The sequence below is a fragment of the Gorilla gorilla genome, chromosome 6 (genome assembly GCF_029281585.2).
Source record: "Gorilla gorilla gorilla isolate KB3781 chromosome 6, NHGRI_mGorGor1-v2.1_pri, whole genome shotgun sequence".
NCBI classification, from domain to species: Eukaryota; Metazoa; Chordata; class Mammalia; order Primates; family Hominidae; genus Gorilla; species Gorilla gorilla.
In genome coordinates, this window is record NC_073230.2 from 35,050,599 (window position 1) to 35,067,868 (window position 17,270).

General features: G+C 38.2%; 1 protein-coding gene and 1 long non-coding RNA gene across 2 annotated transcripts in view; one reads left to right on the forward strand and one right to left on the reverse strand.

The window, feature by feature from the left end:
• HIBADH (3-hydroxyisobutyrate dehydrogenase) overlaps window positions 1-17,270 on the reverse strand; it is a 137,352-nt gene that overhangs the window by 86,357 nt on the left and 33,725 nt on the right. The gene's annotated exons all lie outside the window — the stretch shown is intronic.
• LOC134758908 (uncharacterized) lies at window positions 5,634-15,714 on the forward strand. The gene is made up of 2 exons (XR_010134628.1): window positions 5,634-5,921; window positions 15,444-15,714. It is a non-coding gene; the product is annotated as an uncharacterized lncRNA (long non-coding RNA).

Below are 17,270 nucleotides of genomic sequence, written 5' to 3' on the forward strand. Positions count from 1 at the left end.
GATAAATGTTCCATGAACACACCAAGCTAGTTCAATGCCTCAGAGCCCTTGCAGAGCAACTCCTTTCAGTGAAACACTCTTCTCTAAACCTTTTCATTCAAATTTCTGCTTAAATATCACTTCCTCAGAAAGGGCATCCCATCCACTATCCAAAAGAGCACTCTCAATACTTTCTATCTCCCAAACTGTTACTCTTCCTTTTTTTTTTCCTTCATAGCAATTATCACTGAAATTATTTTTATGTTAACTCTCTCTATTCCTCTATAAGTTTCAAGAGGCAAAGGACTTTGAGTATCTTTAAAGCCTTATCCCTAGTGCCTTCTTTGTACGAAGTGGAAAATAAGGCAAGTCCCTTGTGGTGAAGATGCTGTCAGCATAATACAGAAGATGAGATTAAAGTGTATGATCAGAAACAAGTAGATAATCTTATAAGGACTATATAAATAATTTCAAGTACAAGATATTTTGTTGAAGAAAGAAATGCAGACCTTGATTTTTGAAGTTACATTCTCTTTTTCTTTTCCTTTTTTTTTTTTCTTTTTTTTTTTTTGAGAAAAGTCTTGCTCTTGTCCCCCAGGCTTGAGTGCAATGGCTCAATGTCGGCTCACTGCAGCCTCCGCCTCCTGGGTTCAAACGATTCTCCTGCCGCTGCCTCCCAAGTAGCTGGGATCAAGGTGACTGCCACCACGCCCGGATACTTTTTATTTTTTAGTAGAGACGGGGTTTCACCATGTTGGCCAGGCTGGTCTCGGACTCCTGACCTTAGGTGATCTGCTGCCTCGGCCTCCCAAAGTGCTGGGATTACAGGCATGAGCCACCACGCCCAGCCAGTTACATTCTCTTTCTAAAAGTACCAGGCTCAGCCAGACACAGGGGCTCACACCTGTAATCCCAGCACTTTGGGAGGCCAACACAGGAGGATCACTTGAGCCTAAGAGTTGGAGATCAGCCTGGGCAGCACAGCCAGATCCCATCACTACAAAAAAAATTTAAAAATTAGCTGGGCATGGTGGTGCATGCCTATAGTCCTAGATATTCCAGAGAATTCCTAGATATTCCAAGCAGAAGACTGCTTGAACCCAGGAGTTCAAGGATGCAGTAAGCTATTATTGCATCACTGCACTCCAGCCTGGATGACAGAGACCATCTCCAAAAATATATATATATATTTTATATATATATTATATATTATATATATATTTTATATATAGGATATATATTATATATATATTTTATATATAGGATATATATATCCAAATATATAATATTTATATAATATATAAATATATATTATAGTTTATATATTACATATAAAATATAAAAATTATAATTTATATATTTATATAAATATATTTTTATACAAATATATAAATATTTATATATTTACATTTATATTTATATATTTATCTTTCTGAAGCTGTCCTCCAGGTTATCTCCAGATTATTTAACTCTCTTTGAAGTGTAAGCTAACTGCCTCTACATTTTGTTTTATATATATATATATAAAAGAATAAATTGAAAGAAGTTTCCTTGGATGGTAGAAAGAGCCTCGTTTAGATAGATAGATAGATAAAGCACAACAACAAAAAAATAAAGGTGGTAGGAGAATTATATGAACTAATTCCCTTTCTTCTTTATTTAAAGAATATGTACTAAGGAGCTGTCAAATCTAATTCCAAATTCCACTGGTTCCCCCCAGGTTGTTGCTGGGAAGAAATTTTAAGAAATTTCCAGTTGATCTTTAACAGAAACTTTCCATTTCCAGAACTAAAAGTCCTTCTGTTGGCCTGGAATCAGCTGTATAGATTAAATCTAGTGGGGTTTTTTGTTGTTGTTGTGGGTTTTTTTTTTGTTGTTTTTTTTTTTGAGACAGGTCTCACTCTGTCACCCAGGCTGGAGTGCAGTGGCACAATCTCAGCTCACTGCAACCTCCACCTTCCAGGTTCAAGTGAATCTTCCATCTCAGCCTCCCGAGTAGCTGGGACTACAGGTACACGCCACCATGCCCGGCTAATTTTCGCATTTTTTGGTAGAGACAGGGTTTCACCATGTTGGCCAGGCTGGTCTCAAACTCCTGGGCCCCAGTGATTTGCCCACCTTGGCCTCCCAAAGTGCTGGGATTACGGCGTAAGTCACTGCTCCCGGCCTAAATCTAGTGTTATTCTCTCTTTAAATATCCAGAAAGCTGACTATGAGATAAAAGTGTAAATAATAAAAGTCAACCGAGATGGGATGAGGACTGTTTCTTTATAGTGCCTAGAATGCTGTTAGAGATTAAACTGGTAATGAGGAGTTCCATTTCTGCTTGTTAAATACTGGGAATACTGCTGTATTGCAATATTTTGCATTCTGTAACTATTTGCAAGTATTAGTATGTTTTTCTAAATTCTAAACTTTTAATGTAAGAACTTTCTCTTTAAGTTGTTCTGAGTATTTCTCTATTTCTCTTATCTCATCCCCACTAAATTGATCATAATCACACTCACCACAATGGCACCTAATATTACAATACAACATTTTAAACATAGTATATGCCTGCTACCTGACTGATAACAAAATGTAGTGGCAGTTAGCTTACACTTCACAGAGAGGTAAATAATCTGGAGATATCCTGGAGGACAGCTTCAGAAAGATGAATAACCGCAAGAAGGCTCAAAATATTTAACATCAGTCTTGAATTTTAAAAGAAGAAAAGATTCTTGATTCAACCAACCATACTTTATTGTCTACAAGGAGATATACATTGGAGATATAAAATTAAATAAGACATGGTGTCTGCCCTCTTCAGTCTAGTAGAAGAGACAGGCACAAACATAAGCATAACACAGTTGTCCTTGCAATAGCATAGATTTCGTACTATCATTGTTGCTATATAAAAATCCTCTCATCCCTTTGCTTTCAACTATAATTCTGTTCAATTCACAAATCCTTATATCTAAAAACAGATCTTATCCCATTAAACTAAAACATGTTAAAGATATGTCAAGGTATCACTTTACTTTTCTTTCTCTGGAGGCTTATTTGATGAAACAGCACTAGTCAGGTGGATCTCAATCAGGAAAGACCCCAAAAACTGGTTCCATCCCAATCCATCCACAGAACAAATGCCCCTTAGAGCCAGTTAACAAACATTCCAGGATGGACCTAACCTAATAGGACTGATCTGATCTCTCCTGAGTTCTCCAGATTCAAGAATAGTGGCTTCTCAATGATTCTTCTCGTGTGAATCTGAAACAGAAATGTTAAGCCTCTAATCTTAACAGAAATGTTAAGATTATAAAATAGCCTCTGAGAACTAGGAAATATGGCGATTCCCTGTTTTTACTACATGCCAGTGCCTATCAGCTAGCAACATAGGAGATAGAGAAGCAGTTGCCGGGGTAAATAAAATGGATACAAATGGAGTTATGAGAATCCCTTCTGATAACTATGACTGCTATGAAGAAGACAGGAGGCCACCAAGGAACGAGATTGAAGGGAGGAAGGTGTGACATAGTGTGGGAAGAACATTAGATTTAGCTGGAAAACTGATTCTAGTCCTAGAGTTGCTAACAACCTAGAGAACCCTGGGCAAGTCACTTATCCTCTTTGAACCTCGATTTTTCCATCTATAAAATGTTAATAGAGTTAAATTAAATTATTAGTAAGGTCCTTTCTAATAATAAAACTGAAGTCTAGGAGCACAAGAGACGTTTAACAGCTAGACATACTATCGCCATGCACTGCATAATGACATTTCAGTCAATGACAGGCTGCATATACAACACTGGTCCCATGAGATCATCACGGAACTGAAAAATTCCAGTCACCTAGTAATGTCACAGCACAATGCATTATTCATGTTTGTGGTGATGCTGGTATAAACAAACCTACTGCACTGGTAGTCAAATAAAAGTGTAGCACACAACAATTATGTACAGCACATAATACTTGCTAATGAAAATAAAACAACTCCGCTACTAGTTTATGGATTTATTATATTTTTAGAGTAAATAAAGTATAATCCTTCTATTGATAAAGAAAAGTAAGCTATAAAAAAACCCAGGCAGGTCCTTCAGGAGGTATTCCAGAAGAAAGCATTGTTATCTTAAGACATTATGGCTCCATGCCTGTTAATTGCCCCTGAAGACCTTTCCAGTGAGACAAGATGTAGAAGTGAGAGACGGTGTGTCTAAATGGACTACCATTTAGTGTTGCTATAAAGGAATACCCAAGGCTGGATAATTTATAAAGAATAGAGGTTTATTTGGCTCGCAGTTCTGCAAGCTATACAAGAAGCATGGCACTAGCACCAGTCCATTTTCTGAGGGCCTCAGGCTGCTTCCTCTCACGGCAGAAAGTGAAGGGGAGCCAGCACGTGCAGAGATCACAGGGCAAAAGAGGAAGCAAGAGAAAGAAGGGGAAGGGGCCAGACTCATTTTAACAACCAGATATTGTGGGAATTAAGACTGAGAATTCACTCACTCCTCACCTCCAAGGAATAGCATTAATCTATTCACGAGGGATCTACCTCCATGGCCCAAATACTTCCCATGAGGCCTCTCCTCCAACACTGGGGATCAAATTTCAACATGAGGTCTGGAGGGCTCATATATCCAAACCACACAGCACAGTAATATCAAATGAGTGAATGTGAAGGCTTAGGAAAGGCCCAGGCTAATGTGTGTGATCATGTCTTCGTTGTTTTTTTTTTTTTTTTTTTTTTTTAATATAGGGTTTTTCTGTCACCTAGGCTGTAGTGCAGTGGTGCCATCACGACTCACTGCACCCTCAATCTTCCAGGCTCAGTCGACTCTCCCACCTCAGCCTCCTAAGTAGATGGGACTACAGGTGCACACCACCATGCCCAACTGATTTTTCTATTTTTTGCAGAGAAGGAGTCTTGCCATGTTACCCAGGCTGGTCTTGAACTTCCAGGCTCAAGTGATGTGCTCGCCTTGGCCTCCCAAAGTGCTGGAATTACAGGCATGAGCCACTGCGCCCAGCCCCCATGTCTTCCTTTTTTAGAAAAGAGTTAAAAGGTAAAAAAAAAATTTTTTAATTAATAGAAAAAAAGCTTATAAAATAAGAATATCAGGAAAAAATATTTTTGTACAGCTGTATAATGTGTTGCTGTTTCGAGTATTATTACAAGAGTCAGAAAGTTTTTTAGAAATTTAAGTTTGTAAAGTAAAAATGTTACAGTAAGCTGAAGTTGATTTATTATTGAAGAAAGAAAAATATTTTTTATAAGTTTAGTGTACCCTAAGAATACAGTGTTTATCAAGTCTACAGCAGTGTACAGTAATGTCCTGGGCCTTCACATTCACTCACCACTCACTCACTGACTCATCCAGAGCAATTTCCAGACTCACAAGCTCCATTTATGGTAAGTGGCCCTATACAGGTGTGCCATTTTTTATCTTTTATATTGTATTTAATATTGTACCTTTTCTAGGTTTAGATATGTTTAGATACACAAATACTTACCATTGTGTTACAACTGCCTACAGTATTCAGTATAGTAACACGTTGTATAGGTTTATAGCCTAGGAGCAATAGACTATGGCAATACAGCCTAGATTCAGGTTTGTGTAAGTACACTCTATGATGTTAGAACAATGACGCAATTGCTTAACATTAAGTGACACAACACTGCATTTGATCTCAGCAGTCCTAACACTACAACAACTTATATTAAATTTTCACCAACTTGGTCAAAACACCTGGTTGAAAATGGCTGACGACAGATACCAGACAGCCACCCTCTCCAGAAAGAAGAGCCAAAATTAGGAATAAAAATACCTCAAATAGAAGAGAACACTAGAGTCCAAGGGTGAATTCACAGCAAACACCAGAGGCATAGAAAGAGAAGAAAGGAAGCAGCCAGCTTAACCAAGATCAACCAAGAGCCCCGAGGGACTCCCTATTACAGGAAAACGGTAAGTAAAAGAGCTTCAGCAGTCCATGTCTCTGCAATGGACTGTTGCGATCTGAACCACAAGAGAGCTCCTCTACTTACATGAACCCTGACACTAGCGCAGGTGGAGATCTGGAAACCCTGCAAGGGCAGGCACTGCACCAGACAGGAAACTCATCCTGGGTCATTCACCATCCCCCAAGACCTGAATGGCTGTGGTGGCACAGCACTGGCTGGATCCAAAGTGCTTTAACCCACAGGGTATACTACTCCCCAGGAAAAAAATGGTGCAGTGCGCTGAAAGGCAGTACCTGGGACAAAGGAAACTGAAGCACACTCTACAGTGTCTGAGAGCTCCCTGTCTGGGGCTGTGAGAAATGACTCCAAGCCCAGCAATTCACAAACCCTGTGCTTGGCTTTGCAAAGGAAGAGTGAACTCTTCTCCTACTGGTGGAGCAGCCTCTGTGATCAAGCTCTCACACAGAGCATGGTACCCTTCCCCCGCTCTGTACACTTGCTCCTGCTATCACCGGAGGCTGGGCCAGGCAAGCTGGAGGGCTACCTATCCGGGGCAGAGAGTGGTGACTGAAACCCCACTGGCAGCATGGCCTCCATGCTAAGGCTCACATGCAAAGGCAGGGCCCATACACCACTCTGTATAGCATGGCAGCATTGCTGCTATAGACAGCAGAAAAGCCTGGTAGCAGCATGTCTGGGGCTGTTGGGGGTGACCCTGTATTGCAGCCACCACCAGTATCGCAGCCACCACCATCACCAGCCCACACAGATAGGGACCCAGAAGGTAATCAAACCACCACTATTGCCATTGCCCATACCACTCCAGCTGGCCAGTGACATAAGAACCTGCTCACCTACCCAGCCCCCACTGCCACTACTGGCATTGGAGTAAGCCATGTGAAAGCCCAAGAATTGGTCCACTGGTAACCACTGACACAGGTGCCAGCAGGTATGAGGCTGTTCTTGCATTGCTATAAAGAAATACCTGAGGCTGGGTATTATAAATAAAAGAGGTTTAATTGGCTTTTGGATCTGCAGGTTGTCAGGAAGCATGGCATCAGCATCTGCACAGCTTTTGGATAACCCTCAGGGAGCTTTTTCTCATAGTGGAAGGCAAAGGGGGATTGGGCATATTACATGGCCAGAGTGGGAGCAAGAGAGAAGGGGGAAGGTGCCACACACTTTTAAACAACCAGGTCTCCTGAGTAGTTACTCATTATTGCAAGGACAGCACCAAGGGGATGGTGTTAAACTTTCGTAAGAAATCTGCCCCCGTGACCTCCCACCAGGCTTCACCTCCAACACTAGGGATTACATATCAACATGAGACTTGGGGAGACAAATATCCAAACTGTATCAATTGCCCTGGGGAACAAAGCATGCACAGCCCACTGCTGCCACCACTAGGGCCTGAACACTGGCCTACCTGGCTTCCCAGTCCACACCACAACTTCACCACAGCTTCCACTAATAACTTCACCCTAACCCTCCAAGGAAATAACAGATACCAGAAAAGCTATTTACAGCCAAGGAAACCATGCAGTGACTATAATAGTGCATGCAACCGTAATCAAAGCCAAAGAGCCCTGCTCAATCATGAAACCACAGATACACCTTTAAGAAAAAGTCTTCCCCTATAAAAAGTAAATTCAAAAATAGGAGGAAGAGACTGTTACGCCAGATGCACAGATATCAACATGAGGACACAGGAAACATGAAAAAGCAAGGAAATATGACATCTCCAAAGGAATACAACAATTCTACAACAATATATTTTAATTTTTAAAAATCTTCAAAATTCCAGATAATACATTTAAAATATTGATTTTGAAGAAGCTCAGTGAAAAACAGATTAATTCCAAAACACAATGCAAACAAATCAGAATAACAATTAAGGATATGAATGTGAAATTTACCAAAGAGATAGATACCTTTAAGAAGCAACAAGTAGAAACTCTGGAACTAAAGAACTTATTGGAGGAAATATAAAATACATTAGAAAGCTTCAACAATAAACTACACAAGGAGAAGATAAAAAGCTCAGAACTTGAAGATAGATTTTTTGAAATAATGCAGTCAGACAAAAATAATTAAAAAGAATGAGTAAAGCATTCATGACATTTGGGACAACATACAGTGACCAAATATACAAATTATCAGTATCTCCAAACCCACAGAGAAAGTGAAAAGATTAGAAAATCTATTTAACAAAAGAATAGGTGAAAACTTCCTAAGTCTAGCAAGAGATTTAAATATTCAGATACAGGAGGTTCACCAATTCCCAGAAAGATACAATGCTAAAAGATCTTCTTCACTACACATTTTAATCAGACTGTCTAAAGTCGAATCCAGCGGGATATGGTGGCTCACTCCTGTAATCCCAACACTTTAGGAAGCCAAGGTGGAGGAGCGCTTGAGCCCAGGAGTTTGAGATCAGCCTGGGCAATATACTGAGATTCCATCGCTACAAAACTTTTAAATTAGCTGGGCATTGTGATGCGTACCTGTGGTCCCAGCTACTCAGGAGGTTGGGGTTGGGGGGAATCGCTTGAACCCATGAGTTCAAGGGTGCAGTGAACTTTGATCACACCACTGCACTCCAGCCTGGGCAACAGACTGAGACCTTGTTTCTAATAAATAAATAAATAAAGTCTAAGCTAAATAGCAAGACAAAAGCATCTGGTCACCTATAAAGGGACCCCCATCAGACTAACAGAAGATTTATTGGCAGAAACGTTATAGACCAGAAGAGAATAGGATGATATATTCAAAGTGCTGACAGGAAAAACAACAACAACAACAACAAAAACAAAACAAAACAAAACAAAAAAAAAACCCTGGCAGCCAAGAATACTGTATCCAACAAAATTACTGTTCACAAATGAAGAAGAAATAAAGTCTTCTCCAGAGAAGCAAATGCTCAAGGAATTCATTACCACTAGCCCAGCCCTACAAGAAATAATCAAGGGAGTCCTAAACCTGGAAGCAAAAAGACATTTACCATCATGAAAACACATGAAAGTATAAAACTCACCAGCAAAGCAATCACACAAAGAAAAAAGGACTCAAATGGTACCAATACAGAAATCCACCATGCCATAATGACTAACAATGAGAGAAAAGGAAAGAAACAAAATATATAACACCATCAGAAAATAATAACAATATGACAGGGACAAAGCCTTGCATATCAATAATAACCTTGATAGTAACTAAACAGATTAAATTATCCACTTAAAAGATACATAAAGGTTGAATGGATTTAAAAAAAAACAATCCAACTGCTTACAAGAAACTCACCTCACTAATAAGGACACATACACAGCTAAAGTAAAAGAATGGAAAAAGATATTCCATGCAAACAGAAACCAATAGCAAGCAAGAATCGTTATACTTACATCAAACAGACTTTAAATAAAGAATAATAAAAAAAGACAATCATTAATGGTGGGGCATTAAATAATGAAAAAGGAATCAATCCAGCAAGATGATATAACAATTCCAAATATATATACACCCAACACTGGAGCACCCAGATTCATAAAACAAATATTACTAGATCTGAAAGAGAGATCCAATAATAGTTGGGGGCTTCAACACCCAATTCTCAATGTTAAACAGATCACCTAGACAGGAAGTCAAGAAAAAAACGTTGAATTTAAACTGGAGTTTACACAAAATGGACCTAACAGACATTTACAGCACATTTTATCCAACAGTTGCAGAATATACATTTTTTCCATCAGTATATGGAACATTCTCCAGAATAGACCTTTTATTAGGCCACAAAATAAGTCTGAATAACTTTTAAAAAACTGAAAACAGCCGGGCGCGGTGGCTCACACCTGTAATCCCAGCACCTTGGGAGGCCAAGGCAGGCAGACCACTTGAGGTCAGCGGTTTGAGACCAGCCTGACCAACACAGTGAAACTCCGTCTTTACTAAAAATACAAAAATGAGCCAGGTGTGGCAGCACAAGCCTGTAAACCCAGCTACTCAGGAGGCTGAGGCAGAAAAATCGCTTCAACCTGGGATGTGGAGGTTGCAGTGAGCCGGGATGGCACCACTGCATTACAGCCTGGGTGACAAAGCGAGACTCGATCTCAAACAAACAAAAAACTGAAAACCTGTTAAGTATCTCTTCGCGCCACAATAAAATATAACTAAAATTAATACAAAGAAGAATTCTACAAATACATGGGTGGGGTGGCGGGGAAACATGCTCCTGAATGACCACTGGGGTTGACTAAGAAATTAAGATGAAAATAAAGGCTGGGCACCATGACTCATGGCTGTAATCCCAGCACTTTGGGAGGCCAGCACTTTGGGAGGCCAAGGTAGGAGGATCACTTGAGCCCAGGAGTTCAAGACTAGACTGGGAAAACAGTGAGAATCCGTCTCTACAAAAATTAGACAGGTATGGTGGTACACACCTGTAGTCCCAGCTACTCGAGAGTCTGAGGCTGGAGGACCCCTTGTGTCCAGGAGATTGAGGCTGCAGTCAGCTGTGATTGCACCACTGCACTCCAGCCTGGATGACAAGGCAAGAGCCTATTTTTTAAAAAAAAGTTAAAAATAAGAAAACATGGAAATTAAAAAAATTTATTGGAACAAATGAAAACAGAAACACAACATACCAAAACCTCTGGGATACAGCCAAAGCAGTACTAAGAGAAAAGTTTATAGCAATAAATGCCCAAAGATCATAACATAACATAAAATGAACAGGAGAAAATAAATAATAAAGATCACAGCAGAGCTAGATGAAATAGAGACTTAAAAATACAAAGGATCAACAAAACAAAAATTTGGCTCTTCAAAAAGATAAATAAAATTGATAAACCATTGGCTAGTTTAACCAGGAAAAGAAGAGAGAAGCCTCAAATAAAATCAAATGAAAAATGACACATTACAACTGATACCATAGAAATACAAAAGATCATCAGAGACTATTATGAACTACTATACGCTTAAAAAGCAGGAAAACCCTACAGGAAATGAAAAATTTCTAGAAACATACGACCTACCAAGATTGAATCAGAAAGAAATAGAAAACCTGAACTGACATTATAGGTAGCAAGATGGAAAGAATAATAAAACATCTTTCAACATGGAAAAGTCCAGGACCAGACAAACTGACAGCTGAGTTCTACCAAACTAATACTAATCTTTTTGAAACTATTCCCAAAAACTGAAATGGGGAGAATTCTCCCTAACTCATTCTATGAAGCTGGAATCACCCTGATCCCAAAATCAGACAAGGACACAACAAAAAAAGAAAACTACAGGCCTATATACCTGATGAACACAGGTGCAAAAATTCTCAACAAAATACTAGCAAACAGAATCCAGTAGCATATCAAAAAGATAATACACCACGATCAAGTGAGATTTACACCAGGGATGTAAGGATGGTTCTATGCAAATCAACAAATGTGATACATCACAACAGAATGAAGGACAAAAACCGTATGATCATCTCAATAGACACAGGAAGCTTTGATAAAATTCCACATCCCTTCATAATAATCCTCAACAAACTAGGCATAGAAGGAACATACCTCAAAATAATAAAGGCCATATACAACAAACTCACAGCTAACATCATATGGAATGGGGGAAAGTTGAAAGCTTTTTCTCTAAGAACTGAAACAAGACAAAGATACCCACTTTCACCACTCCTATTTAACATAGTGCTGAAAGTCCTAGCCAGAGCAGTCAGGAAAGAGAAAGAAATAAAAGTCATCAAAATCAGAATAAAGGAAGTTAAACTGTCCCTTTTTGCTGATGATATGATCTTACACCTAGAAAAACCTAAAACTCAACCCAGAAGTCTTAGATTTGATAAATAAATTCAGTAAAGTTATAGGATACAAAATCAACACACAAAAATCAGTAGCATTTCTATAAACCAAGAGTGATCTAGCCGAGAAGAACATCAAGAAAGCAATCCCACTTATAATAGCTATGAAAAATAAAATAAAAGTATCTAAGAATAAATTTAACAAGGTGAAAGATCTCTACAAGAAAAACTACAAAACACTGATGAAAGAAACTGAAGATGACATAACCAAATGGAAAAACATGACATGCTCATAGATCACAAGAATTAATATTGTTTTTTGTTTTTTGAGACAAGGTCTCACTCTGTCACCCAGGCTGGAATGCAATGGTGCGATCTCAGCTCACTGCAACCTCTGCCTCCCGAGCGCAAGTGATTCTCCCGCCTCAGCCTACCAAGTAGCTAGGACCACAGGCGCATGCCACCGTGGCCAGCCAAATTTTTGTATTTTTAGTAGAGACAGGTTTCACATTGTTGCCCAGGTTGGTGTCGAATGCCTGAGCTCAAGTGATCCACCTGCCTTGGCTTCCCAAAGTGCTGGGATTACAAGCATAAGCCACCGCATGCCCGGCCAAATTAATATTGTTAAAATGACCATATTGCCCACAGCAATCTAAATATTCAATGCAATTTCTACCAAATTACCAAGTTATTTTTCACAATATCAGAAAAAAAAAATCCTAAAATTTGTATGGACCAGAAAAGAGCCCGATTATTCAAATCAATCCTCAGCAACAAGAACAAGGCTAGAGATGCCACATTACCTGACTTCAAAACATATTCCAAGGCTATAGTAATGTTAAAGCTGGCCTTCATATCAAAACCGCATTACAATAATTCTCCTTCAGAAAGAGTTTATAACACTTGTACTAAATAAGCACAGGTAGCACACTGATAATACAAGCAACATTAAATACTTCTACATAATTATGGAAATACCAACTTTATTGGCTGCATCAGTTATTTACTGCTACATAACATCCACCCCCAAATTTAGTGGCCTTACTTGTTCACAATTCTGTAGGTAAGCACTTTAGATTGGGTCTAGCTGGAATGTTCATCTGCTGCTTAGCCCTAAGGTCACTAATTCTTCCATTTAGCAACCTTTATTTCCCTCTTGAAATATATGAGAACTCTAGAAAATATTATTTCCTAATACAGTAGAATATGCATTAAAGAACCATCATATCAGTCCTTCAATTCTGCCACTGATCAACAGTATGGTCTTGAGGTAAGTTATCTAATATCTCTTGGTGTTACTTCCACCCTTGGTAAAATGGGAGTATCACTGCTTATCCTGTCTATTTCACATGGTTGTTTTTCCAGTTGAAGTCAACTCAAGTTTTTAAACATTTACTGAAGACCAACCATGTTCTAAGCATTACACTGGAAAAACAGAGACTAAAAAGACACCTTTCCATGGTGTGTAAGAATGCCAATATTTTTTTAACTTGGAAATAATCCAAATGTATATCACAATAGAAAGAAAAAATAGTGATGTATTTATATAGAACAATACCACAGAGCAGTTAAAATGAAAGAACTGCACGTAACAACCATATAATGGCAATACACTTTATGTACTGCACATGGGCATCTAGCCAAATGCGTGAGCAGGGGCTGACATTTAATCTACATTCAATGTGTCAAACCGCAAACCCTGACATAAGGCTACATGTGTCCACAGAAAGGCATACCTTTTTCTTTATACAAAGGTTCATTGTGCTCACCTGAAGGGCTATTTTGGTATAGAGAGGTGCCCTTTCTAATTCTCACACAGGTACCAAGTAAGCCAGTGGCTCTAGTAACACCAGGGTTGAAACTCAGAAATACAGTGTAAAGTGAAAAAGCAAGTCACAGAATATGCTCATTATGGAACATTTCTATAATGTTCCAAAGGTGGAAAATAAACTACTGTTTAGAAATAAAAACATATGGAGTTAAACTTAAAAAAAAAAGCATGGGAATGAGACATGAAATTCAGGATGCTGGTTGAGAGAAAAGAAAATAGGATCGGGGAAACAAGAACTTCAAAGGTAATAAATAGCAAGGCTCTAGTTCTTAAACTGAGTAGGGGGTACGTATTAGTTCAATGTATACTTACACTTTATACCGCACATATATTTTATAAATATGTTGTACATATATTCAATATTTAATTTTAAAAATTGGGGAAAAAAGCTTACTCCCTGCACTAAAAAAGCTCAAACTCAAGAGGAAGAGAATCATAGCCTAGAAATATAGCGTGATGTGGGCTCTGATAAAGATGTACACTTTAAGGCCAGGCATGGTGGCTCACGCCTGTATTCCCAGCACTTTGGGAGGCTAAGGAGGGCAGAACACCTAAGGTCAGGAGTTCAAGACCAAACTGGCCAACATGGTGAAAACCTGTCTCTACTAAAAATATAAAAATTAGCCAGGTGTGGTGGCAGGCGCCTGTAATCTCAGCTACTCGGGAGGCTGAGGCAGGGAGAACTGCTTGACCCTGGGAGGCAGAGGTTGCAGTGAGCCAAGATTGCACCACTGCACTCCAGCCTGGGTGACAGAGTGAGACTCCGTCTCAAAAAAAAAAAAAAAAAAAAAAGATGTACAGTTTGACAGCTTCAAAAAGAAGCACCAACCCCATTTTACATGATGTGATTATTAGGCAGTGCATGCCAGTATCGAAACATTTCATCTACCCTTTAAGTATATACACCTATTATATACCCACAAAAATTAAAATTAAAACAAACAAAAAGAAGCACCAAATAGGCTGAGGCATGCCAAAGTGCTTTATAAACTACTATCTATACTATAAAGTGATAACTACACAAATATTAAAGTGGTTCTTCACATTGGTTTCAGGATGATAAACATAACAGTTTAAGCATTACTTTCGATTTTTAAAAGAAGTCATATAGCACTTAAATACAATTGTATTCTTTCTAATAAGGATAATGTACGCAGGAGCCATTACACAGTGGGTCTAATAAGTATCAAAATGAAACCTGAGGAAAACTTTCCATCTGTTACTCCATAGGCTAGAAAAATGATTAAGTAATAATTCTTACTTTACTCCCCAGAATAATACTTACCAGGAAGTAGGGGGAAACGCTTGACTGAAGAAACCAATTGCTTCTCAAAAATCATTACTATTTTAAATTCATCTGAGTTTTTTAAAAAAACTTCTCTTTAAAATACTAACCATAGGATAACAGAAGTATAGTATGTTCCCATTTACAGTTTTAGAATACTACTCTATTTGTATGTACCTATATATAAATCCATGATGCATTTTTTAAAGTCTGGAATAGGAAATAGATGAAGACTTGGGAGAAAGGGATGGGGAGAAATTCTTCAAGTTTTGTTCAAATGATCTCGAAGATTCCATGTTTCAAGATTGATGAAAACTGGACTTCTATAAAACTGTGGGCCCATTTTGGGTATCTAAGCCATGCTTTCCCCACATCCCTTTTGAAACCACCCTCACAGAGTTGATGGAGAACTACAAGCCAGGCTTTAGGCAGAATTATAGTCAGGCATTGACCAGGGTGCACTGGGGTACTTCAACCCACTTCCCTGTAGCTGGTAACTAACCAAGGGTCATGCGGCATGCTGACCACCTGCTCCCCCATTGTTCCTATAGACAGAATCTCTGACACTGGACCTTTTTACCCAAGAATTGCTTATGGTGTTTTTCAGGTCCTGAATTCCAGCAGAATGGCTGAAGCCAACCAGTCTCAAGACCTCAACCAAGGAACCAACCAACTCTGCACAGGAATGCGGTTTCTTCATCTCCCTGTCCCAGGAATTCACCCCTTGCTTCTTGACCAATCAGCAATCCCCACATTTTAGCCCTACCTGTTCAGACCCTTTACAAGCTCCATCTCCAAACCCTGGAGGGAGGAGGATTTGAAGGTTCCTCCGTCTCATTTGACTGCCCTACAATTATTAAACTCTTTCTCTACTGCAACTCCCATTGTGTCTGCATACTGGTCTGTTACCATGCAACAAGCAATCAAACCTAGTGGTCCTATAACACTTTGGTTTAACTTTATTTAGTTAAAATACAGTAATTTTTAAACCAGCCTATTTAAGTGGGAAGGTGGAACAGTTTGTAACATACCATATTAAAAAATATGAACATAATAACAATAAGACCAATATAAATAAGCTGCTATTATATACTGGTTAACCTCATAATGATCATGTGTCAATCAACAAATTACCACAAATCATCCCTGCACAAAGCTTTTAACCTACTACATGTGCAGGTTCAGGTGTATTCAGTTATGTTAGCATTTTTGTACACTAAAACAACAAACCAAAGTTTAAAAATTGCTTGATAAGAACAAAAGAGTAATTTCAAAGTTTTCTCATAAGATTATATTTTAAAGGTTAAAATAATGTTTAAAAATCAAATTGGTATTTTTTATTATCAGATTATAATTTCAGGTTGTACTCTTGAGACCAAAGAAAATCAATCAATGGCAAGAACATTTGTACCATACCAATTTTCAAATTCAACTGCAGAACCACTCTAAGAAAGACCTGTTCAGTTTATTAATTCCATCCAATAAAAACCACATTAACGCCAACCTTAAAACTGCTTATTAGTATTTTGTAGGTACTTTTAACCAAAGTACCTATACCACATCATAAATTTTTATACCTAAATCCTATTTAAGTAATTCAATATAACAATCAGAAGAGCCAGCAATTATTTATTCCTCCACCTATATTCAAAAATCATTTGGGATATAAGGTACCTCTACAAGATCATTAAGTTCTTTATAAAAAAATACGAAATGATTTAAATTATTATATTTTACTTTTTAATTCTAAAGCCCACAATCAAGTTTAATGTCACTGGGATAAAATTCACATTCTGCTGTCTACTGCTATACTGCTACAAATACATAATATAAATGTGTACACAGTAATTCTGATTACACAGTAATCTTGGAAATTACAGAGAAGTCATACTATAATCCTGCCATTCCAAACTACCCAGATACCTGCTATTAATGTATGAGTTAATAGTAAGTTTTTAGCATTTCATTAGTGGGTCTTTTCTTCTAATTGAGACAATCATATGACTTTTAACCATGTTAACATGGTAAATTATATGCACAGATTTTCTAAAATTAAGCCATCTCAGCATACATGGGCTAAAGGAAACTTGGTTATAGTGTTTAATCTCATTCATACACGGTTGGATTCAGTTTGCTAATATAAAGTTTTTACATCTACATTCATGACTAAAATAAACCTATATTTATTTTTTCTCTTTTATAACATTTCTATCTGGTGTAAATATCAGAGTTACACAGGTCTTACAGAATGAATTGGGAAGTATTTCCTCTTTTCCTGTTCTCTGGAAAAGTTCGTATAAAATTTAGACGATCTGCTCCTTGAAATTTTGGTAATATTCATCTGTAAAATGATCTGAGCCAATGCTTCCCTTGTGAAACAACTGTTTTTCTTTTTTTCCCACTTGTTCAATTTCTTTAACAGTTACAGGATTAT